Raw genomic sequence first — 24,362 nt, 5'->3', positions numbered from 1 at the left:
CACATTGTGGACTCAGCGGCTGTCCAGGCGTCCTGGTGCTGATCACGGTGACTTTCTAGTGTAAAACAAGACTCGTTCAGTCAGAAGAAGGGGCTGGGGGCCCCGGTCACCCTGGCGCCCGCTAAGGCTCTTTGGTTGGTCAGACAGATGACCTTTTAGCAGTGGAGGGAGGAGGCAGCAGATGCTCTTGGCACCTCCTCCGGGCGGACGCGCCTCGCGCCAGGGGTGGGAGGGCGCAGTATCCTTCAGTCGTCCAATGGGCAGCAGGAGCCGAGTAGCATCGCCGGCGCCTCTCGCCCTCCCGAGCAGAGGCTGTCAAGTCTGAGCCTGGTCTTATCGTGGAGTGTGCGGGAACTGTGGGGACAGGTGCGGCAGGTGTCCAGGCGCTGATCTTAGGGGCGCCAGACATGGAAACTTGAGCGACTAGGAGATCTGTTTGCATAGGTCCTAAAAGCTGATCTCAGTGACCGTATTAGTGCGGGTACAGAGGTTCTCGTGCTTCCTGGTCACGCTGGCAGGTGCACCGGCTCTGGCTGCGGGGCTCCAGGCGGTGTACGTAGAGCGCCAATAACCTTTGAGGCTGCAGGATCCGTGGGGGCAAAGCGCCTGGAACTAACCTTAGGAACTCAGTGAACTTCTAAGACACCGGGATTGTTGCGCAGGTGCCTGGAAACATATCACAGAAGGACCCCGGGCGTGAAGAGGAAGCTCCCTAGTTCGGCTGCGCACTCCTTTTGATCCTCTACACTCTGTTAGCCGAGTACTTTGGGACTTTTCTGCATCCGTTAACCACTTTCTTCGTGACAGACGGAAAGTATCACCTCGGCTGCTTTGTTTTCTTGTGGTCTCTGTTCGTCTTTCTCCGGTTGGTGCAAGCAGAGCCGAACCCGCTGAGCCCCCTTGTAAGACTTATCCTGCCCTCAGCTGGTCCCAGGATTGAGTCCGGGAGTCTCTTCGTACCATAATTTGAGCCCCCTGATTTGGGCTGAAGTAATGTCCCGAGAGGGACACTCAGCTTCTCGCCTCAAGTGCCAGGTAAGGAACCTTTGTGCCTTCATAAGACTGAAGTATCACTCTGAGACCGCTGATGCTGCTGCGTGTATTTTTTTTACTAGCGAGAAGGCGCTCTTACAGTATTCCTAGACGGGGGCTGGCAGCAGTCTGGACACAAATGAAGCGCAGGGAGACACTTACTTGTTAACTTCCTATCAGCACTCTCCTACAAGGGACAGACCATTACTGTTAGAGGCTTAGGGACGCTCTCACTTGGCATTAGTTAACAGTGTTTTCCAAAAGCTTTTCATACCAATGTTCTCCCGTTTCTAAGAGCTGTGAAAACAGATTTTATTATTTCCTAATACTTAATTTCCCGCTAGGACTGAAGGTTGAGAGGACCTTGTTATGATTCGAATGCTAACCAGCGGACCACGGCATGTGTGGTCAGCGAGCGTTTAAACAGTGCTCATTTTGCTAAAGAAAAAGTATAAACACCTTAAGTTTTGGGGGGTTTCACGTTTTTAGTGCCTCGCTGCCGGCTCTGTCAAGTGACAGGCTTGCCACTAATAAGGCTGACTGGTTTTTGTTCACCTCACGCCTCTTTCTAGCAGCATACACTTTTTGACTCTTTAACTCAGCCGGGCGGGTTCTTTTACAGTCCCGAGTTCTTCCTCCCCGGTTATTTTTTCAGTCTTTTTCTTCGACTTCCTTTCTCCTCTTGCGCCTCTTACTCTGGGTCTAAGTCTGGTGATGAAAGATGCCTCGTTTGCACACACGGTGGCTGCTGTGGTGGTGTTGTGACTGGATGAATGGCTGTAGTCGTCCTCTTGGTGACGCTGGCGTGGGGGCTCACGGGAGCTTCGGGCTGCGAAATTACTCCAGGGCCGGTTGCGGTGCTGTATTTATCGTCACGGTGTTGAAGGGCGCTGGGGTATTTACATGGTCTCTGTTGGAGTGACTATTCCAGGGCAGCTGTCGAGTCCAGTTTTCCACCAGCCTGTCGAGCTCAAAGAGGGCTGCCGAGACCACGTTTGCTGTGTTTCCTAGGTCCTTGCGTGCTTGACTAGCTGTTCTAGTTTACTTTTTTTTTTATTCGCTTTCTGAGACTAGTAGTCCTGGTTTTATAACGGGATAAACAAGACTATCGATGCACAGAAAAAACATGGTCTGCCACGGCTACTCGTTCATGATCTGGGAAACTTGGCAGAGCAGGATCAGTTTTCTTTGTGATTTGACTTGACTCTTTTTCTCAGCGCCAGGATACCCTGCCGGGTGATAGTGCGCTCTACAAGTCTGCATCACGTTGGGGGGCTGTTAGGGGCAGGTATTTATTTTTTCTGTATGACTGGCTTGGCGTGGATCACTTTTCCAGCTTGAGTAGTTCAGATGGGGGAACTTGGGCTCCGTTCCCTAAATGTGTGTTTGTTCAGTGGTAGATTCTGAGCCCAGCTACTCTGCGTGTATTTATAGTTCAAATGTGTCTTCTGAACCCACTCTTCCTGCACATGTGGCTGGTAAGTGGTATCTTCTAACCCCAATGTTCCTGCATACGTGGCTGGTTCAGGAGTCTCTTCTAAACCCAGTGTTCCTGCATGTGTGGCTGGTTCAGGGGTCTCCTTTAAACCTAGTGTTCTGAATGTGTAGCTGGTTCAAGGGTGTCTTCTAAACCTGGTATTCCTATGTGTGTGGCTGGATCAACTGTATAATCTAAATCCATATTTCCTGGAAGTGTGATTGGTTGAGGGGCTGCAGTCAGTGGTACCTTATGAACACTCTATTCCTGTGAGAGTGGTTAGCACAGTGGTACCTGCTGAACCTAGTTTTGCTGCCCATATGACTGGTTTTGGGTATTTGCTGACTCATGTTTTCTTCAAGGTGCTAGTTCAGAGAGTAGGTTGCCGAGACCCGTTTTCCCCGTAGCTAGTTCAGAGGCGACGGAAAGAGGTGCTGTTGAATCAAGTTTCCCTGCATGCATGCTCAGCAGTGGACTGGGCCCCAAATCACAACTTGTGTATTTGTAAAGCGCACCTTTACCCAGAAGGGTATCTTGGTGCTAAATAACAGGTGTTTTACTGTTACCCAACTCAATGATACTAATTTTATCGACCTCGGAAGGATGAAAGGCTGAGTGGACCCGCCAGGCATTGAGCCTGTGACCATAAAGTCGAACACAGGCCCCTCCAGTGAATGCATTAGTCCACTAAGCCATCAGACCCGGCTGAAAGCAGCCATGGAAAACGTCTTCACACTAATTCCATTCTCCATGGTACTCTATTTCCATGAGGTTTTTATAAGGATGGAGTTGAAATATGCGTTTGCAAAAAATGTAAGTGCATTCCCTCAAAGTTGATTGCTAGGCTGTGTAGCAGAGCCACCCAAGTCCCCAGCTTACTGGAGGTTTCCCTCGTGTCCCGAGTCACCATTCCAGCCGTGTGCTTGCTTAAATTAGAAGGAGCTGCTGAACTCAATGTCCATGTTTGTGTGGCACTCCAGTCACGAGCACCTAAGGCCGGTTTCACTGCTCGCGTGGGTGATTCAGAGCGGACTTCTAAAACCCGTTTTCCCGCTGCCTTTGTGAACTGCTGAGCCATTTTTTAAAAAATAAGTGCTACTGTTGTTATTTCCGTAGAGAGATCCTGAGTCAAATTATCGTGCCTCAGTGGTTTATTCAGAGATGAACGTCTGCGTCCACTTTCCCGCTCGTTTGGCCAGTCCACACTGCGAGAGGTCCCAATTTCCCTTCGTCTGTTGTTAGTTCAGAGGAGGCTTCTGTACAGGTTTTCCCCTTGGTGTTGCAATTCGGATATGATCCGATGAGCCCAACTTCGCTGCTTTTAGTTGAATGTTTGTGCTGAGTTCAGTTGATTACCGTATGTAGTTGTGGCTAGGCAATCTGGGCGCTGCTGTGGCAAGTCCTTTGGGCGGGAAGAGACAATCGCTGCCAAGTTTCCCAGATCTATGCATGATGTCACACTCCAGGCCAGGTTTTTCCTTTTAATTCTAGGACTCGTATTCCCTTTTTATAAAGGCACAAAGAAGACTACACGTCACAGAATTCGAAGGAAAAGCCTTGAGTGGAGCAGTGCATCACGCATGGAGACGGGGAGAGGGGAATCAGAGGGTTTGATGAGGCCAGTTTTGCTGCTGGTTCGTTAGGAGTAGGGGCGTGGTCAACCCTTCAGTTGTCCACATTCAGTTCAAAGTCATTCTGTGGGGGCGGGGTTCATTTTCAGTTACCACTGGCCAAGAACAGGTGAGTCAAATTTTCACGCCTGTGTGTTTTTGTGGTTAGTTCAGAGGTCAGCTGCAAAACCTAGGGGCATATTTATACTTCGTTTGCGCCGAATTTGCATCGTTTTTTTCGACGCAAATTCGGCGCAAAACTAACGCCATATTTATACTTTGGCGTTAGACGCGTCTAGCGCCAAAGTATGAGCAATGAGCATCATTTTTTTGCGTGAACGCCTTCCTTGCGTTAATGAGATGCAAGGTAGGCGTTCCCGTCTAAAAAAATGACTGCGACGCAAATGCGTCGTATTTATGCTCCCGGGCAAAAATCACGCCCGGGAGTGGGCGGGTCAAAAAACCCCGCATTTGCGCCTCTTTTTAACGCCTGGGTCAGGGCAGGCGTTAAGAGGCCTGTGGGCTCAAATTGAGCCCACAGCTGCCCTCCCCTGCCCCCAGGGACCCCCCCTGCCACCCTTGCCCACCCTAGGAGGACCCCCAAGGATGGAGGGACCCACCCCAGGGACATTCAGGTAAGTTCAGGTAAGTATTTTTTTTTTTTATTAAATATTTTTTTTGTGGCATAGGGGGGCCTTATTTGTGCCCCCCTACATGCCACTATGCCCAATGACCATGCCCAGGGGACAGAAGTCCCCTGGGCATGGCCATTGGGCAAGGGGGCATGACTCCTGTCTTTACTAAGACAGGAGTCATTTAAATGGCGTCTGGGCGTCTAAAAAAATGGCGCAAATCGGGTTGAGGCGATTTTTTTGCCTCAACCTGACTTGCCCCATTTTAAGACGCCCTAACGCCATTTTTCCCAACGCCGGCGCTGCCTGGTGTACGTGATTTTTTTTCGCGCACACCAGGCAGCGCCGGTCTGCTAGCGCCGACTAACGCCATTCCATAAATACGGCGCCCGCATGGCGCTTCAGAATGGCGTTAGCCGGCGCTAAACTTTTTGACGCTAAACTGCGTTAGCGCAGTTTAGCCTCAAAAAGTATAAATATGGGCCCTAGTTTTTCCTTTGGCGTAAGTTTAGAGGGGAGTGCTGAACACCTCCTGACCTGAGAAGCGACAACCTTTTTTTGTAGAGCTTGAAGGCCCAACAAATTAACAGCGAAAACGGAGCCAGAGATCAGTCAATGTTCTGGCTTGGCTTTAAGAGCCTGTGTTCGAGCCCTATCTTCAAGCAGCTGCGCTTTCTACTTTAGGTGTTTTTGGCAGTGCAAGGGGTGCGTGTCAGACCAGGCCAACTAAACTGCAGGGCCAATTCAGGTGTGAGTCCCTCGGCGAGTCCTAGCTTTTTAGTCAACAGCACTCTGTTTACTGGAATTCACGAGCTCAATGCTGCAGCTTCAAAAGTGAAACTACAAGTTCCAGAATGCAACAATATGGTAGATAAACCGTTTGATAATGGCATTACATATTACATGGAAGCAACCCCTGGGGTGGTGGACTTGTCAAGATCAGATTTTCCATAGAAAGCTTTTTCCCTGCTGCTTTTAATCATCCTCAAGAAATCAGACATAATTTGAAATCCTATCTAGGGATAGAACCTTTTACTCTCGCCTCTTTCCACTAAGGGAGGATGGAGTGGCCAAAATCGATAATACCAACTTAAGGCACCTAAGGAAAGGGGCAGAAAGTTGTGTTCCGAAATGATTGCTGTAGATGCCGTTTACACTTGAGTGACACACATCATCAATGAATTTCACTATAAAAGCAGTGGATGCTTTTACATTGCAATCAAACCCATAAGGATGTCCAGTGGATTTTGGATTCTGTGTTCGCTGTGTTTTCCCCATTACGGGTTTACCACACTTGCCACACAATGAGGTGAAACCTTTGCTGAGAAAGTATTTGTTAAAATGTCAAAAAAGAACATAAAAGCTTCCACAAAGCATGAGACCTAAATTCTTATGATGTACCTTTCCTTGCCGCATAATTTAGTGCGTAATGTTAAATAATTTAGTCGTTCGTTGCCTCATAATTCTACTGGAAGTCTCCGTAGGAGAGCAATGCTGGGAGGGCAATGAGGGACGTTGGATGAGTGAGGCAGGGAGGTCGTAGCCCTCGAAGTGGGGTGAATGTATGAAATAATTTTTCAGTAGAACAACTATGGGGAAACTCTTTTACATGCTCCTACCTGTCTTTGTCACTCAAACAAAATATCCAACTCCCTTTTTGTAGAACTGCAGAGGGGGGCACAGTCCTTTCTCTTTTTACTAAATTCTATATACATATTCTCTTTTTATTATGTGTTTTGTGGCCAATTCATAGGCAGGTAAGAGTACTAGAACAGTAGTATAGGGGAACTACTTTACTACTACAAACTAATTTTGTGAATAGGCCCCAAAATGTCCCAGCCTCCGGTTTATGGAAGGAGGAACAGAGGGTGAGAAGAGAAAATATTTTCCAATAATTGAAAGGCCATTTTAACTACCCAGAACAATGGGCTTTTAAATCAGATAAATGGCCTGCCTACCTTGAAGGAAGTCTCTTAGGACAGCTCTGCCTCCCCCCACCCCCAGGCCACGTGTTCTGCTTTCACTTGTGACCCTTATGACCTTAACATGAGTATTAATATCCCAGTTAACATCGCCCACTGAACAAGGGCGCGCTTAATTCTGTTTGTCAGACAAGCAGCTACATCGTTTGTCATGCGTTGTAATCAGTGTCCGTAGCGCCATAGACATATATATATTTTTCCGATAACAAGGTCTGTAGTTTGCCCGTCTTTATGACCCCTGGTCTCCCGTGCTTCTAGACATGCGTAATAGCGCAGCAGTGGCTTAACGCAAAATGACGTTCGCTCCCTGCAGATTGTGTAAAAGGGGCTGGAGTCCCCCATGTCGCACAGATATCCAATGGCCTTGGGCTGAATGGGGGCGTCTTGAAGTGTTGGGGACTCCCTGCTCCGCAGGCGCTGCAAGGGCCTGTTACTCGCCCGAGGCACAGGGGTGTTTGCCAAATGTTGCTACGCTCAATTCAGTGCACAAACTTCTCCTTTTTATGAGCACCATGATGCAACAGTTTGTAAGTAGGGGATCACAGTTGGATTGGAAACATGGAGTGGCCTTCAATATTCAGGATTGAAAACAGTCACGATACGTAATTTGTCACTTGTTAATTTGCTATGGTCCATTTTGTTTTCATAGCAATATTCACTTTTATTACCAGCTAAAGAATGTGTGTGTGTTATACATAAATATGTTTTAAAGACTAACTCTAGACTGCAGTTTAAATTGCTAAGGATAACTTGGTGTAGATGATCCATGGGTTTGAAGTAGATTTCCGATTTTGGTGGAATTGACAACCAATCTTTGGACTACCCTTGGATAGCTGCAACAGTTGTAGATGCCCAAGGGTAAATAAACGATGTAAAATGCATTCACGTTGAGTTTCCACAATGTGGAAAATTCCCCATTAGCAAATGATGCGGTAATGTGAACACAAATATTTTTTCTTTCTCCCGAGGGAATTTTTATTATGATTTTTGCTTTAAAAAAGACCCTTCCTTGCAAAGATGTAAAACCCGGAATGGAGCCAAAGACCATGATCAGCGTTTTTTAATCTTGTTGATTTCTGAATTAGAGGCAGCTGTAGATGTTTTGAGTGCCCATGTAATAAAATAAAAATATAATAAAAATACAAACGTATCTACATACAAAGTGGTGCTTCTCTTACGAGTCTTCATCCATTGATCTGCTGAGATGTCATTCACTTTTTGCTTCCACCCACAAGACCATTCAAAATGGAGCAGTGAGGGAGCTCACTTCAGATATTGACTCTCTTGTACTGTGAATGGCGGCATTTTTTCTGCTCACATGGGACTTAAAAGAAGTGCACTCGAGTGCTGGTGGCAATACTTTACTTTCCTAATATTTTTTACTTTAAATTCTTTAACCTTTTCATTATGTTAGTCATCCTTGTGTGGTTAAACTGTTTCCAGACTTTAGAATTTCAAAGCCAATTTTAACTTTTCTGTGCACCAATAAGAATCCTATTTTCCTGCTATGAGAATTAAAACTAAAATGGATTTTTATTCAGTTAGTATGTACAACTACCATTTAGGCAGCATCAGCAATGTGCCATTAAAATAATATAGTATGGTTAATTTATTTTTTATTTTTTATTATTGCAAGCATATGACCATCATGTTTAGGTGCCAGCATGGCATTTAAAAATATATATATATTTTTCTCCTTGCCTATACTTGCAATACGTAGTGATCACTACGCGAACTTGTGAAGGCTAGGTCTATTGGCTTCGCTAATGCTAGTTTGTAATTTGCTGTCAATCACTTCGCCATTGTTTTACATATCCTCTAAAGAAATATGTTAAAATGTATAGATATCTGACAGGTTGGCTTCCGAGTTAGATTTAAATCCAGCATCTAGCAATCTGATTGGCCTTTAAGACCACAAGAAACATGGTGCAGACTCATGTGACAGTAAAGGTGACTCACAACTTGTGCACCCAAACTACAGTATAAAACCGAATTCTGGTACTTTTTAATTTGGGATGACCAAAACTGCATTTCCATGTACAAGAGTGCTATTCTGACAATTAAACGAGCAGCAATGGCTCCTAAATATACCGATTCACAAAACAAAGGAAAACTGCTAGCAACAATCATACTATAGTGGTAAACACAAAGAAAATCAGATGAAATGCGGAGCTCAAGAACAAAGTCGCAAATTTAGGCAATGAGCTCTCTTTGTTAGGATTACATTGAGATTGCGAACAGTTCAACAACATGCTTAGCAATGACTGGATTAAAATCTGGCAACACATCCTAGTGGACCTCTCGAATCTTCTAATGGCAAAATTACCACACAAATGGAACACTACTTCCTATAAATCCAACATCAAGGAAATAAGTAATGAAAACATGATTAATCTCATGTAATCGCAACATATATTGAAACAAGCCCCTTAAAATATCGTGTCATAGCAATTGGGAATCTGAAGGCTGCACAGAAACAAAAATTAGCAGAAATCAAGTATGATAACCAAGAAAAAATCTGGGCCAAATTAATGTATGCAATTTTAACCCGTAATGAAAGGGCATTCCGGACCCTGGTTGGTGAGGGTTCCAGGGCATATTTTCAGCCAAATGGTGTGTTTATATCCAATTAGAAATGGGAACCTCATATCAAGATGTCGTATAAATCAATGATTATCACTTAATCTGAAGGTCAAACAGACTTTGTACTGGTCTCATTCATCTCCAAAGAAGAAAGAGCAAAACTAATTGCAAGTTCTTGTGCATCAAAAGTGGACGGCATCTCTGTTGACTTGATTAAATCAGATATGCAGTTTTGGAGCTCATTATTATATCAGCTGTTTTTAAATGTAATTGCGATCGGTATGGTTCCTGCAACAGGGTAAGACACAATTGCTCATCCAATATGTAGAAGAGGCCCCAAACAAGATCTCTCAAAGTTATCACTTAATAGCTCTTTATGACTTCAAAGGGAAACTCTTCACAAAGCATTTTCTAAACATTCTGGAAGATTGAGTAACAAAATTAGGCATAACACCGCTGACTCAAACAGGATTTTGCTCATCGATAACATTGTGGCATTGACTCTACTTGCAAAAATATCTCTTAAAAAAAAAAAAAAAAAAAATAGTGACCGTTATGTGGACTATTTTACTGCTTTCAACAAGGTGAACCATCAACACTTGTGGACCAAATTTAGGAGCTGGGAATTGATTCTGCACTGTAACACTTCCTTATCATTCACACAGACACTTGACTGCAAGTAAGACTCTCCACAAATAATTCCCTGTCATCTAAATTTCATACAGAGAACGGCCTGAAACAAGGTTGTATCCCGGCTCCTTTATTTCTTTATACATTGAGGATTTACCTAAGTTTCTCAAATCAGAATATGGAATACCAGCCAAGTTGGGAATGGAGGGCTGATTCATTTGACTTATGCCGATGACTTGGTAGTATTTGCCTCAAACTCCCAAAGGGCTACAATATCTTTAAACCAATTAAATGATTTTAACTCGGCGCATTGTTTAATTGCTAACCTATCAAAAACAAAGATCATGATATTTGGGAAGAAAATAAAGACTGCATTCTGGGTATTAGGTGATGCGCCAAATGAAATTGTCAACCACAATAAATATCTCGGAGTCATGACTGACCATAAGCTTTCATGGATGAATCTTCTATCAATTACGAAGTTCAAATCTAATACGAATACTAATACATAATGAGATTTTCGAAGTTATTTGGAGGCAGAGCAATGAAATCATTGCTGTTAGAAATGGGGTGTCCAGTTGGCAGTAGTTTGCACCCTTTCCAAGTAGGGACCCACACTCTAGTCAGGGTAAGGGAGCCACCCAGCTAAAATAATCCCTGCTCACCCCCTTGGTAGTTTGAGCAATCTGGCTTATCTCGGAGGCCATGTGTAAAATATTTGTACACACATACAGTAACACAGTGAAAACACCACAAAAGTACTCCACACCCATTTAGAACAATAGCCAATATTTATCTAAGTAAAACAAGACCAGAATGACAACAATCCAATATACACAAGCAAAGATATCACTTTTAAAAGTTGAAACGCAATTGCGTCTCTTGACATCAATGAAGCGCTTGACTGAGGCAAAGTACCTAAGTTGCACCAAAAACAAAGACAATGAAGGGTGCACGGGAGGGGTGTGTAGAAAGAGCCAGAGATGTGTTGGTTCCTTACTGTTGCAGGGGAGGTGATGTGTCAGTGCCTTACTGCTAGGCAGGGGAGGTAGTGCGTCAGTTTCTTACTGCCACAAGAGAGATGATGAGTTGTTTGCAGCACAAAGCGTCGGCTCCTTACTGCAGCACTGTGTTGATGAAGAAAATGGCAGCTGGGATGATGCGTCAGTGATGCGTCAGAAGTCAAGCTGTGATGCGTCGACCTCACAGCGATAAAGCAGGTGCTACCTCACAGTCAGGGCGGTGCATAACAGACTTCAGTGATGCGGTGCTTGAAACTCAAACATTGGTGCTTCTGCTGATGCACTGTGATGGAAAGCTGGGGCCTGCGTTAAAAACCATGGTCATTGCATCAAGCAGGTACCATGCTCTGATGCAGGTTGCGCGATGCGTCGAATCTTTACAGTGATGCGTCGGTTTAGAAAGAAGCAGGGAATTGATGCTTGGATTTTATTCTTGTAGCACCAAAAGCCTCCTTCAAGGGCCTAGACTGGATTTGGAACCCCTTAACAGAGCTCTTAGCAGAGGAGCCCAGGTGCTGGCAGATGAATCTTTGATGTCACTGAGACTTCTTAACAGGAGGCAAGCTCAACTCAAGCTCTTGGAGAATGTTGGAAATCAGAATGCAGGAAGCAAAGTCCCGTCCTTTCACTCCCAGGACAGAAGCAGCAAGCAGCAGGCCAGCACAATAAAGCAACAGGCAGAGTTTCAGTCTCTCCTACAGCATCCAGGTCTGCATCCTGACAGAATGTCTTCAGTCCAAAAGTGTTCTGAATATATTTTGTCAGAGGTCCAGGACTAATACCCATTTCTGACTTTGCAGTAGACAAACTTCAAAGAGAACTCTTTTTAGAGCACAATACCCTGTTTAACATGCCCTTGCCCCAGACACACTCCAGGGGGTTGGAGACTGCTTTGTGTGAGGATGGGCACAGCCCTATTTAGGTGCAGGTGTCAGCTCCTCCCACCACTCTAGTTCAGAAGAACCATCAGCCTGGTGTTGGGCCATCAGAATATGCAGGGTGTGCCTCAGCTCTCTTTGTGTGACTTGTCTAGAGTGAATTCACAAACACTGACCCAGTCGCTTCTTCCACAGACAGGCAGAGGCACAGAATGGTTATGCAAGGAAATGCCCACTTTCTAAAAGTGGCATTTTTGAACTTACAGTTCAAAAACCAACTTCACCAAAAGATGTATTTTTAAAATATGAGTTCAGAGACCCCAAAATCCTCATCTGTTTCTCCTCCCAATGGGAAATTACACTTAAAAGCTTTTTCGAGGCAATCCTCATCTTACCCTATGGGAGAGATGAGGCTTTCAATAGTTGAAGACCAAATTAAATTTAGCCATATTCACTATCAGGACATGTAAACAACACCAGTACATGGGCCTAATTTAGGGGTGAATTGCATGTAGTACAAGGGAAGGTTTTGGCCGGGCAAGTGGGTGCACTTGCCAGGTCGAAATGACAGCTTAAAACTGCACACACAGACCCTACATTGGCAGGCCTGAGTCATGTTTGCAGGGCTAGGCATGTGGGTGGGACAATCAGTGCTGCAGGACCACTAGCAGCATTTGATTTACAGGCCCTGGGCACACTTGGTGCTCTATAGTTATGACTTACTAGTAAATCAGATATGCCAATCATGGATAAACCAATCATCAATACATTTTAGACAGAGAGCATGTTCACTTTAGCACTGGTTAACAGTGGTAAAGTGCCCATAGTCCTAAGGCAGCAAAAACAGGTCAGAAAAAATAGGAGGAAGGCCACAAAAAGTTTGAAGATAACCCTTCAAAAAGGGCCAGGTCCAACAATCGTTAAAAGCATTAAGTATGAAACTTAATCCGCTTTTACTTTATGCATCAACTGTTTTAACTAGTAAGGCTATATATATCCCAGATACAATCTATATAACATGTGTACAAAATATTTTTCATCTTTGCACAACCACCCCTCGCTGTGCCATTAGGGTAGAGTTGAACCTAAAACCTCTAACATCACTTCACTCTGGGACTGTTTTGAACTATCTCTACAACTGTGTGTGTGTGTGTGTGTGTGTGGGGAGGTGGGGGGTGGAAACCTTCACCTTAAAGTCCTTAATTTACTTGACACTGAAAATAACATCTTACAAAGACATGGATATGAATGTTAGATCAACAAACAAGGTCCTAGAAATCCTCAATCTACCTAATTAGAACCCATTATTATAGTTAAGCTGGGTGTCTCCTAAATATACCCTAAAAAAGGATGTCCTCAGAAGGCAGAGGGAGAATGACCAGTGGCGGCTGCTGCCAGTAAGACTTAGTGGGGCAGCGCGCAGAGTGGGGGGTGAATTAAAAAAATAAAAAGACTTACCTGCCACTGCTGGCCCTCTCTGTTCCTCTGCTCCGGCCACCTCAGTGCTTCTTTGCTTGCTCCCCTCCCATTCCAGAAACACATTTCTTATACTGTTACTCAGCATGAGGGAATTGCCAGGATTGGCCAGAGCAGGCTGAAATGCCGCTGAGTTAGGGACTGGGAGCCTGCACTGGTTCTCCACCCAACTGTGCAACACAGCTCGGGTGGAGAGTTCTACGTGCACGTCAGTTTGGCCTGCCTAAGACAGCCGGCCAAATCGATATGCGCACTTACAGTGCACTGACTGCTCTATCTCCCCCTGCTAAGCAGAGGATGGCCCCACCCCACCCTATACTCGGTGGACTGAAGTGGAAACATTAAATGATAATAAAATACTTTTATTATGAATTTATTTTTCTGCTGCCTTTCAGCAGTAGGACGACGCTCTTCTGCCATAGTAGAGGGGCCTTCCCTGAGAATGACAGGGCAACATTAAAGAAATACAATCATAGGGATCTAGTTTCAGAATCTTTTGGACCAAGCTTACGTCAGACCCACTCAGCTGGGTTATCTCAAATCGAAATATTTCAGATTTAGACTGTTTTATATTCTTGTCTATGAATTTGAAGGAACTTGGACTCAAGCATTCAAAGAAAAGTCTGTACTCACTCTATGGATATTGTATTGTATTGTAATAGTATTTATATAGCGCTTACTACACCTGACGAGGCGTCGAAGCGCTTTTCGATGAGTAGCACGCTACTCCGGAATGCATCAAGAATTAGTGATGGATTAGTATCATTTAATAATAAGTACAGTTTTAGTATTATTATAAGTTAATTTGAGCCGCGGATATGAGAGTTTGTTAGTTAGATTGACTGGAGCAATGTAGGGGTGGAGGAGGAAAGAAATCCAGAAGTGTTAATTGGGAGTATATCCTTCATTTACTCAACCCAAAGGCTTGGGATGAATAAAGGGGGGCGGAGGGGGAAGAGTATGTGGAAGGGTTAGGGAGAGCATAGTAGTAGGGTGAGATGAATGCAGGAGAATTTAGTAGGGTTGTGTGGGAGGTCACAGAGGTAGAGTGGGGGTTTGGTGAGTTAGATTTGGAGGTGGAGGGAAGAGCTTAGGCAGAGATATTTAGGAGATGAAAGTGGTCGAAGGGATTTGGGATGAGTCAGAGTGAGAATGGAGGATAGTTTGATAGAAACATGACATAAGAGTGATGAGTAGATAAGTGTGATAAAATGAGAGCAGAAATTCATAGATATCTAGTATAACAACCCAAAAACCAGGAGTCATGCAATGATCCACAAACATGCCAAGCACAGAAACAACATATACACATATATACACACACATATATATATATATATATATATATATATATATATATATATATATATACACACATGAATACACACACATATGCACATACAATACATAATTAGAATCATGGGTAAAAAATACTTAGTCAGATAGGTTTAAAAGAGTGTGTGTGTATTTTATTGTTATGACAGTAGCAATACATATTTTCCAAAGAAACTATAAATAAATAGAAATATACATATAATCTGAAAAAAATATTTATCCACATAGGCATATGCAGTTCATAGTTGTTTGAAAAGGTGGTTATGAAGGAAAGAGACAACTCTTGAGTAGTTTTCTGAAGACAAGAAAGTTATCTGTGGCTCTTATAGTTGGGGGTAATGAATTCCATAGTTTGGCTGCTTGGACGGAGAAGGATGTACCACCTACAGTCTTTTTCTTGTATGGTGGTGTTCTAAGGCGGGGTGCCAGTCTTGAGCGGAGGGTTCTTTGTTGGATGTATTTGGTAATTTTCTTTCTGATAAAAAGCGGTCCTGTTCCATGTATGGGTGGTACAAAGCAGCTTGAAAGTGCATCTTCTGGCAACGGGTAACCAGTGTAGTGCTCTCAAGGCAGGGGAGCACTACACTCCCTATACAGTGTACTTGGCCAAAACTTTTGTACTGATGAAAACTATTTTTACATCCGATTTTTAAGGATGCATAAATAAGATGTACCCCTTGTAGCTGTCAAGTAATGTTTTATACTACGAGATAATTTTTAGTATAACATTACCTACATTTCTAGACCATGCCTATAAAATCGTAGGGTCTTGTCCTAGCTAATCGTAATCATATTCCTTATCTTATATTTATGACCCATATAGCATATTTTATCTATTTTTGGATGACAGTAAATATATTCTCTTTTATTATTGTAATCAATGTGATTATTAGAATAAAAATCGGTTAATAATAATACAGCTTAATTGGGTCTCTGGGAATTATTGGAAAGGCGACTGCCACAACTTGTGCCTGGTACTTGCTGGTCATGATTATGGGGCAGGGGCTAGAATGGACTGGGTATTTGGCCTGTTCTCCCACAAGAGCTCTAGGCTCCGTTCACTTAACTCTGGGGTCAAGAGCACAACTCTTAGGTTCTTGAATCAATCAAAGTCACTTGGCATAAACTTCTGTCATGGCCTCCTGCTCTGGAGGTAGATGGACTTGGAACAGGATGGAACCAAAAGTCAAATCATGTCCTTCCAGTCCACTTGCAAGGCCGAAACATGGGCTCTGAGGCCCTGAGGACTGGGATGCAGGTGAGGGTAATGTTTGTGTCCCTTGAATGAGGTTCAAGGTATATCTGACCAAAACCAATAAAATATAATGACAATTTTTTATGGCTGTTCACTTGAGTTATGATCAAATACCTAAAAATTCATGAAATTCACCATTATGGTTATCTCTCAATCCCAACATTCCCCATGAAGTGCTTAAAGACCACTATGCAGTATTACAGACACCAGAATGAAATAATCATTGTTATCAATATTTACGTTCCTCATCATCACCAAATATGATGCAACGACAATGAGGGCACAAAGACAGTTTTACTTCCTAGACAAATATTCATGAGTATATATGTATTCTTTCGGTTCTTTTATTACTGATGATTTGGTGAGCCATTCCATAGGGCTAGGAGTAGAACAGCTGTTAACACTTGTCTTACTCAAGACTTATTCAAAGGCTGATATATGGTGATAATTCTTAGTGTTGATGAGAATATAGCTTAAGATGGTAAAGCTCATGTATGTTGAGAATAGTGATGCAAATACATTAAGTTTAGTGGATAGCGAGTGTCCGTCATTAAAAATATGTTGGTTCGAATGCGACTTGTTGTGATTTATTATTAATAAATTATAATCATCTTCTGTCAGAAAAGAAGTGTGACCAGGAAATAGAACATGAGGGGATTAAGACTAGCTCAGATGTTTACACATAAAGTCTAAAATAGGCGCTAATCTGCAGATTTGTTAGGGCATTATTTTGAACAGAGACTAGTCTAGGTATTTATGTAAAGTACATAAAATAAGTATTAATCTACAGATGTTTTTAGTGCAGCAACAAGTTCTCCAAAGGGTCTTTTGAATCTAGTAAATATGGAAAAGCTTGGCGTGTTACAATTCAAGAAGTGATGGCACTTATCAAGAAACCCAGACGAACTACGTTCACATGTTCAATAATATTGGACTAGTGGAAAGAAGTGAACATCAGTTTACATTTCATTTTCAACACGTCACATTGTCAGACATATATATTCCCTTTAATGACACAAAAGAGTAGGTATAACTAGAAAAAGGAAAACAACTTTTGCTAAGATGACGTCTTATCATGGTGGGATAAAGTGTCCTTCTGAAAAATTGAAAATCCACATACAAGCCACAAATTGCCACCTGAATACAGGCCTTGGTTAATTTCGGACAAATAGAAAAAGGCTGATTCATTGAACCATGTGAAATTAAATTATTTATTCTAATTTGGGAGGAGTTCTTATGGGGTTGGCTCAATAGGCTTGGTGGAGTTACTTCTAAGTAATTTGCGTAAAATGTGTGATTAGTTTGCAACTTTGTATTCATTTACAAATAATTAATTTATTTACTTTTGGTATGTCACCGAATGTATGTCCTGCTCTTGTCAACACTGTTAGCAGTGGTCGAAATGCATAAAAAAAAAGTTTGGGAGCCGTGATGCCGCACACAAATGGGGGGCTGAGTGAGTGAGCATGGGGGTGGGATCAAAGACATGGCAACCCCACCCCCCAAATATTCTATAATTTTTTTCAGTCTTTCACCATCAGGTAACTGCATATAAAATAACACACAGCTTAAATTTGAAATAAATACAAGTTAGGTTAATTAGTGGGAAATGCACTATCCTACATTTTGAAACCTCTATTAGTTAATGTACTGCAGAGATCTGTGTCTGTAACCAGAGAACCACAGAATTGAATCCTGGTTGGTGCACTGAATAATAGTAACCAATGTATGTTTGGTGCCGCAAGGTCCCAGTCTGTGATAGAAAGCATTGTGAATACGTAAAGCATTATATTAAACTTTCATTACACACAGTACAAGATAGGCTCGTACAAAATAAGCAACAATGTTGAGGGTTAAAAGAGGTTCCAAAACTGAGATTTTAGTGATACTATACTAGTGCAATTTTCACAGCTCAGATGGTAACTCCATTGGGATGCCACTCAAAAAGAATAAATCATTGTTATCAGAAAGCTTCAAGTCATTCCATCAATGAAAGCCATCACCGGCATCAAAGCTCCCTTTACGCTTGAAGATTAGTCAAAAAATATTTAACGTTTTTGGAGGGAAGCAGGTACACTAGCAAGAAGGCTTGTTTAGCTGTCTGCCCCTCCCTTGTTTTCACAACACATGAGGCTTACTGCCTAACACTTAAGCTGAAGCATTTCAGCACTCACAATTAACCATCCTGGGATGGTTATCTTTTCAAATAAAGTAGGGGAACTGTTGTTATTTGAATGAGAATTTATCTTAAGAAACAAAAGATAAGAGGCATCTGGCAAAAAAGCAAGGGTTCGTTTAATTAAACTTTACGGCCGGGAGAGCAGTTACAGAATCTGGGTATGAGCACTGTCTCTCAACATACATCTGATTAAAGTGGTTTATATACATTTTTCGGAGTACAATAAAACAATAAAAAACATTACATTCTTTGTAAAAATGCAAGCAGTTGTCATGGAGTAATAAATATAGTTTCAGATAGTAAATGCAGGTGGGCTTCGACGTGGTGTGGACACAATGCGGGCCAATGAGTACGTGTCCAGATGTCCAGCCTGAGGGTGCGCTTGGTTGCTGCATTTGCCGTATTCTGATTGGCTAAGTGTTCCTAACTACATGCAGCATCTACGTTTATGGTGTTTTGGGAATGCACACATCCCTTTGGTAATGTGTGTTTTATTGGGGCCAATCTCCGAAGACCATTGTGGTGTTGCTGTCCCTATCTGTGGGATCTGAACTAAGTTTTCCTGTTTGTGCGTATGCCTGCTGGCTAAGTGTTACCCCTCCTGTTACCTGTTTCAGAGCCTGCTTGACCACGTACCTATGTTGAAGAATTGATGAAGGGTCACGACGGGGGAATCTAATAATGGTGATGCTACTTTGTGTATATAGAAATGTATCGCTGTGTGCGTTGGGAGCGATTAATCCAGAATTACCACTGTTCTTAAATTAAAAAAATTATGGGACCGTCATGCTCCTCAGATCCCGCCCACTTCGACCACTGACTGTTAGTGATACCTCTTTTTGAATTCTGCTTCTTTTACAAATTTACCTGTTTACTTTACACTTGTAGTAGGTCAGAGGAACTTGAAACTTAACCTGTATATTATTTTAGTGTTCTTCTTTCATGTGAACTGTTTTGTTAAATGTATTTATGATAATAAAAGGTACATTGTAAACAGACTGTGAGAGGTTATGTCAGACTGTTACTAACTGAAAGATGAGATTCAGAGAGTCCGGAGAGTCGTGTGAGAGCTGGTATTTGAGCTTAAAGGACCTATTAGGAGGGAGAGAGTCTGATTAAATGTGCAATACTTTGTATATGGCGCTTTAAGGCCAAAGAAGTAGCAGTATGAGTGAAACTAATGACAGTATGTGCGTTCTACAAATACCTCAAAAATAATATATGACATACCATGTTTATTTTAACCCGGTATCTTTCACGCTGTGATGAATAAAAAAAAAACAGTGACCTGAATTAGGACAAAGAAGGAATTGTGTCAAGGGTGCGGGAGATGAATTTAAGAACTCAAGTGTTAAGAATGAAAACTGCTTGGTTCTTGAGGTGCGTCTAGTAAACATCTGTATAAGAAAAAATATCAAGATCCATCACAGATAATTTATTAAATCACTTTGCTAGGATTGAAAGGCTCATTTATTCGCACAGAATAAGCCCTGAGGAAGTGACCCTGTCGAAAAAACGAATTGGCTGTTATTTAAAGGATTTGGGCTAAGATTTTGTTAAGATAATAACTGTTACATTACCTAATTGAAATTGGATGACTTTAAGCATCATCTATAAATAAAATAAACACACGGCGGCCAGAAAACGGGCATTGTTGGCTCATCACTTTCACTTTCCCTTTTTTTGTTTTTGTAGAATCCTGTTAGGCAGCTATGTTACAGAACACAATAACAACACAATACAGAATAAAGGCAACATGGCACTGAACAGCCCAAGGATTCTACAACATTCAAAACAAAAATATAACCACAACAGTACACAACTTTAATATCACCGTACAACGCAAAACACAACTAAGACTCTTATAATACAACAGAACAATAACATAGAACCCGAAAATATATCATGAAACAACAATCCAGCAGCACAGTCACAATTTTAACGAAACCAGGCAAAACAGAGTCACAAAATGACACAATAATACAACATAACATTATACTTACACACCCACACAACTTTACAACAATACTCAACTGTACCAGTAAACAACACAATTACATTGTTGTGCCCTTGTATTGTTGTTTTGGGTGCCTGTGTTTTTTATTATGTTGTGCTCACGTGCTATGAGGCCTGGCGTTAGCCAACGTCTTTTTAGTTTACTAAAATTATGAGTAATTTACTTCAATTCAAATTTATTAATGCCGAGTTATTTTAAACCATTACATAACTAGAAGTATTAAACATTGATTAGTGACATGATATGTTTGGAATTGGTTTAGGTTGGTGAGTAGCAATACAATGTATTTTCGTTGTGTTACGTTTTTTTTTTTTTAAACATAAAGGGGGTCATTCTAACCCTGGCGGTCCGAGACCGCCAGGGCTAAAATGACGGAAGCACCGCCAACAGGCTGGCGGTGCTTCCTGGGCCATTCTGACCGCCGCGGTCAGAACACCGGGTCCGGCGGTTTCCCGCCGGATTTCCCACGGTTGCCCAAATCCGCCATGGCGGCTGACCCCCTTCCCGCCAGCCTGTTTCTGGCATTTTTTACCGCCAGGAACAGGCTAGCGGGAACGGGTGTCCTGGGGCCCCTGGGGGCCCCTGCACTGCCCATGCCACAGGCATGGGCAGTGCAGGGGCTGCCTAACAGGGCCCCAGTATGCTTTTCACTGTCTGCCTAGCAGACAGTGAAAAGCGCGACGGGTGCAACTGCACCCGTCGCACACCTGCATTCGGAGCCAGCTTCAGTGTTGCAGGCCCCTTTCCCGCTGGGCCGGCGGGCGCTATATTGGCTAGCGCCCGCCGGCCCAGCGGGAAAGTCAGAATGGCCCCAGCGGTCTTTCGACCGTGGAGCGGCCATATGGCGGTTCCCGCCGCCCGCCAATGTTAGAATGAGGGCCAAAGTGTGGTATTTCTTATGAACTAGTTGGGTTTGGTTTAATTTCCTTCTCAGTGAGCTGGAAAAATCTGATAGTTTTAACACTGAGTCTTAGTTATCCGCGTTGTAACAATGCTTGAGGGCTTAGCAAAGGGTTTATTCTTTCGAAGTATTAAAGTGATTGATTACTAAGAAGCGACCTTCTGGAAGAAGTGCCGGACATATGCATATGATGTGCACAATGATTTGTGTCCTGCCACTACCTATTTTGGGCAGAAGCGTAAGGTTGGATGGTCTTGTTGATTCTAAATGTTAGTTCTTAGTGTTGGTTTAGCAAGGGCCCAAATATGATTGTCGCTCAAGATTTTTGTAAGATTAAATGACGATCGCTGCGTGTGAGCTCTTTGCTAAGAGATGTTTATCTTCAAGTAAAGACAACTTGCATAGTGCAATTAATATGCTTCTTAAAAACTGCTAACGACATCGGCTGGTCCAACGGTTGGTTGGTTTGCAAGTTCCTTATGCACCTCTGTAAATAATCCCTGTGTGCTGATTTCCTGGACCGCTTGCCATTTATAGCCAAAGTAAGTGGTCGAGCGAACCCTCCCGTGCAGCTCCTAACTTGAAGCAAAATTTTGAATAAAGCTTTGTCTTGATGGATTGGTTGATTAGGCTGAATTCCATCCTGATTTGAGCCAAGGAAGCGTATGTGGATGCCAAAGATCTCCATGTAGGTGTTTACATTGAGAGTTTCTAGTAACTTTGGGGCAGATTTACAAGCCCCTTGCACTGCCCTAGTACCGCCATAGTGTCATTTTTTTTTACGCTAAGGCGGCACTAAGGTGGCCTTTCCCCCGCACCAGATTTGCAAAGTGCTTAATGCATGCATTGCACCACTTTGCAACCCCTTGTGCAACATTATGTCTGTGCCAGGCAAAATGTATGCAAGGGTGAATTCTGACGCAGGGAGGCCCGGGAAAAAAAAGTGCAGTGAAATCTTACTAGATTTCACTTTGCCATTTTTTCAGTCATTTTTAATGCCTGCTGCAGGCAGTCGTTAAAATGATGCACTCTTAGACCTGACAGCCTTAGGGTGGTCACCCCTAACTTTTTGCCTGCCTCCCTCCACCTTTTGGACACTGTTTTTGTGGTTTTAGGACTCTGCGCACTTTACCACTGCTACCCAGTGCTAAAGTGCTTTCACTCTCTCCCTTCAAACATGGTAACATTGGTTCACATCCAATTGGCTTATTTAATCTACTTATAAGTCCCCAATAAAGTGCACTACATGTGCCAGGGCCTGTAGATTAGATACTCCTAGTGGGCCTGCAGCATTGACTGTGCCACCCACATAAGTAGCCCCTTAACCATGCCTCAGGCCTGCCATTGCAAGGCCTGTGTGTGCAGTCTCACTGCCACTTCAACTTGGCATTTAAAAGTACTTGCCAAGCCTTAAACTCCCCTTTTTCTACATATAAGTCACCCCTAAGGAAAGCCCTTGGTAACCTATAGGGCAGGGTGCTGTGTAGACAAAAGGCAAGGCATGTACATGTGTAGTTCACATATCCTGGTAGTGTAGAACTCCTAAATTCGTTTTTACACTGCTGTGAGCCCTGCTCCCTTCATATGCTAACATTGAGGCTGCCCTCAAACATTGTTTGAGTGGTAGCTGTTGATCTGAAAGGAGTAGGAAGGTCATATTTAGTATGACCAGAATGGTGATACAAAATCCTGCTGACTGGTGAAGTTGGATTTAATATTACTATTTTAGAAATGCCCTTTTAGAAAGTGAGCATTTCTCTGCACTTAAATCCTTCTGTGCCTTACAATCCATGTCTGGCTGGGCTTACTTGATAGCTTCCTTGTGCATTCACCCAGACACCCCCCGAACACAGGATACTCAGCCTCACTTGCATACATCTGCATTTTGAATGGGTCTTCTTGGACTGGGAGAGTGGAGGGCCTGACACTTGCATATCAAAGGACAGCAGCCTGCCCTCACACAAATGACTGCCACACCCCCTACTGGGGCCCTGGCAGACCGGATTGAACTGAAATGGGACTTTGTGCACTTCTGAGCCACTCTTTGAAGTCTCCCCACTTCAAAGGCACATTTGGGTATTTAGGTATTTAAACAGGGCCTCGGCCCCTACCAAATCAGACACTTCCTGGAGAAGAGAACCTGAACCAGAACCTGCATCCTGCCAAGATGACCTGCCTGGCTGCTCAAAGGACTCACCTGTCTGCTTTCTGTGAAGGACTGCTGCCTTGCTGTTGCCCTGCTGCCTTGCTTCTCTTTGGCTGTGGAGAGAAGTGCTCTCCAAGGGCTTGGATAGAGCTTGCCTCCTGTTCCCTGAAGTCTCAGGACCAAAAAGACTTCATCCCTACAAGAAGGACTCCTTGTACAGCGAAATTCGATGCACAGCCTGCCAGAAACGACCCACAGCCTGCATCGTGGTGAAAATTTCACTGCACGCCAAACCAGAATGACGCAGCCCGACTTCACAATGAGAAGATCAACGCTTAACCAGCGTAGCAACCGGAAAATCGACGCATGGCCTTACCGGATCAACACACAGTGGAGCCGGAACGACGCAGCCCGACTTCCAGAGAGGAATCGACACAGCACCTGCTGTGCAGGTGAAAATTTGACGTAACGCCTATCGGATCGACGAAGCTATTGTGACTTCACTCTGCTGGCACTGGAAATCCATGCATCATCCCTGGGGCATCTGAAAACCCCACAACCCGAGGAGGATCCATGACCAAGCACCGGAAATCGATGCACAGCCGTCCCTGCATGAAAACTAAATGACGCTTTGCCATGTGCGGCCCGAGAAATCGACGCACACCCCTTTGTTTCCATGCTTATCCTCCTCTGCGGTTCTTTGCGGAGATTTTTCATGCAATCCAGGTACTTTGTGCTTGATAGAGACTTTGTTTGCTTTTAAAAGACTTAAGACACTTTATATCATTTTCAGTGATATCTCCACATATACTTATTGCATTTTAATCGGTTTCACCTGCATCTTATCAGATACATATTATATATTTTTCTAAACACTGTGTGGTGTATTTTTGTGGTGCTATATTGTGTCATTGTATGATTTATTGCACAAATACTTTACACATTGCCTTCTAAGTTAAACCTGACTGCTCAGTGCCAAGCTACCAGAGGGTGGGCACAGGATTATTTGGATTGTGTGTGACTTACCCTGACTAGAGTGAGGGTCCTTGCTTGTACAGGGGTTAACCTGACTGCCAACCAAAGACCCCATTTCTAACAATCACCCATTAAAATCAATGGGCCTCCCTGTGTTTTGGTGCACTAGTGTCAACATTTTTGACACTAGTGCAGCGAAGCGCCACAACATTGTCAAAAATTCTAACACTGT

General features: G+C 43.3%; 1 protein-coding gene across 1 annotated transcript in view; it reads left to right on the top strand.

Moving 5' to 3' along the window:
• Positions 1-266: 266 nt before the first annotated feature.
• The window catches only part of LOC138259613 (uncharacterized), a 981,703-nt gene continuing 957,607 nt past the window's right edge, over positions 267-24,362 (top strand). Inside the window, exon 1 of the mRNA XM_069207454.1 lies at positions 267-1,035. The gene's annotated coding sequence lies outside the window, so the exon portion shown is untranslated. The remainder of the gene's footprint in view (positions 1,036-24,362) is intronic.

This window comes from Pleurodeles waltl, chromosome 9 (genome assembly GCF_031143425.1).
Source record: "Pleurodeles waltl isolate 20211129_DDA chromosome 9, aPleWal1.hap1.20221129, whole genome shotgun sequence".
Classification (NCBI taxonomy): Eukaryota; Metazoa; Chordata; class Amphibia; order Caudata; family Salamandridae; genus Pleurodeles; species Pleurodeles waltl.
The sequence above is the reverse complement of the archived record's forward strand: the minus strand, read 5'-3'. Positions and strand labels throughout refer to the sequence as shown.